Here is a 2,369-nt window from a genome sequence, read left to right as displayed (position 1 = left end):
TTTTGGAAACGCGCTATATAAATGTGAAATATTAGTATTATTACTATTATTATTAATGTTTAAAATATGTTTATGGTAAACTGTTTTGGAATAGCTTTTGATAAGAATCAGTAGTTTATGTGTCCACGTTTTGCGTGGATGACTGTTTGAACAGGACAGGGTGAGCTAGCGTGCTTGACTGGTTTGCTAATATTCTTCTGGTGAAATTCCATGTGTCCACACTTCCTTGATTGTAGCCCTTACAGCTTTTCCGGCTGACCGATGATTGTTTAACACGTTATTTTTTTGGAGAGACATTTTCAGCAGGATTGAGGTCAGGGCTATTTTCAAACCACTCTAAGGCCGTGTCCGTGAACGTTTAAGGTATTATTGCATTCTTTGCTCTGTGGCATGGAGCGCCATTGTGCATGGAAATTTTGTGCCCTTGAAAGTGCACGTTTATTTTCAATTTGTCCTGAAACAGTTCCCAGGGCCTTGGCCTTTCAAAGTCTATCCAAGCTTTAAAAAATACAATCCACACAGAGAGAAAGAGAGAAAGAAATAGAGAGAGAGAGAGCGAGAGAGAGAAACAGAGAGAGAGAGAGAGAGAGAGAGAGAGAGAGAGAAATTGGGACCCAGCTCATCACACCTGGCGAATGTTTCAGAGTCTGTATGGTATACTTTGCGCCGTATCTTTTCCCTGGTGGCCACCTGACATAATACTGCCGAACTACAACGTGCTGCAAAGTCAAATCATCTCAAAACATCACTTTGGTCCAATGCTTTGCAGTCCGGTGCTCACTGATTCTTGTGAACGCCAGCCACTTCTGTTTCATATCCATGGGTCATTCTCTGTTTAAGGACTAATTTACAAGATTTGAGCCCAAATTTTTCAACCAACCGTCGTGAAACAATAGGTCGCTTTTAAGAACAAGCGGGTTAATCCAGATTTCGGGGGTTTCCAGAATTCTTGACCAACACCAAAAGTGGGCATTGCCCTACCTATAAGAAAAGTTTGGTTTCATTGGTGTGTTTGGTTATAACGAAAATTCTTCTTGTCTTTTAAAGGAACTAAAAAAAAGGGCAAAAACTTTACCGTCTATTTTCTCAATACAGCATTTTTCGGGATAGCCCCCTTGTGCTTAAAAGTGACCAATTCTCCGACTCACTTTTGAACCCTTTCGAAGAAATGCAGCTCTGGTTTACTTGTAAAAACCTGTAGTTGACCGTGAGGCAATATTTTTCATGAGGCAGTTATATCATTAAATTGCTTTCTATGGCCGAGTGGTACCCTTTCCTACCTGGGTGAAACGAGGAAAATTGTGAGGCAGTGTGGTGGAATCAGGCTCTCGTCAAAATAATCAAAGTGAAGAAACATGCATTTTTCCGCAGGTTTGTGAATTTTTATCAAATTTTTGTTTTTTGGCTCATCACCTTTCATGTCCATTAAAGAACTCATTTCTGTTTTGATTTTTCTTTGAAAAGTTGATTAAAGGCACAAAGAATGTAAATTTTCAGTTACCACGGACTCCTAAGCTAAGGAAATTAACTAATCTTTGACGACCACTTTCTCACTAGTTTTACCTCTGAAAACAGGTGACCCCACCTCCTTCATTCGCAAATATCTCGACTTGTATTCATGATAAATGGATATTTTTTTCTTCCAAATAAAGCCAAATGAACAAGCTTTAAGATGATACCAATAACTCTACAATCCCAAAAATGGACGAGAGCCTGATTCCACCACGCTGACTCACAATTTGTGTAAATTGCGTTTCTCCAAGGACACAACCGTCTGGACTGTGAGTGGCTTGAACCTCCGAATCCCCAACCTCACGTTTACGAGTCCGGTAGCCTAACTACTGGACACCGTGTTCTTCTCTGATAAGATCAAATAAATTCAGTGTTCCTTTCGCTGATGGTCGCAAAAAAGAGTTTGGATTAGGAACGATCAGCGATGCCAAGGCAAAAGATGGCGTACTTCTTCTTTCCTATCAAACGTCTACGGTCTGTATACCCCCCCCCCCCTTTTCCTCCTTTTTCGTGTTTGTTACTCTCTTGCATGAGGGCGCGGTGGCCGAGCAGTTAGTGCGCTTGTCTCTGAAGCGGAAAGTCCGGCTTCGAGCCTCAGTAGGACTTGGATTTTTTTCGCCCCCTCCTGCACACCCAGCAGTAATGGGTACCTGACTTCGAGTTGGGGAAGTAAAGGCGGCGTGGAAAGGAACTGGCCACCCTACCACAATATTATGCAGAAGGTCCAAGAAAATGTCTCACAAGGCAATCCCCAATGTCCGAATCGGATGCGGGAACAACTTTACATTTTACTCCCTTGTAACACCTCTAGTTTTCTGCACTTACGTGACTTTATTGTGTTGTAAGTGCTATAAAAC

The sequence above is a fragment of the Aplysia californica genome, unplaced genomic scaffold, assembly GCF_000002075.1.
Source record: "Aplysia californica isolate F4 #8 unplaced genomic scaffold, AplCal3.0 scaffold01005, whole genome shotgun sequence".
Classification (NCBI taxonomy): domain Eukaryota; kingdom Metazoa; phylum Mollusca; class Gastropoda; order Aplysiida; family Aplysiidae; genus Aplysia; species Aplysia californica.
This window is presented reverse-complemented; position numbering follows the sequence as displayed.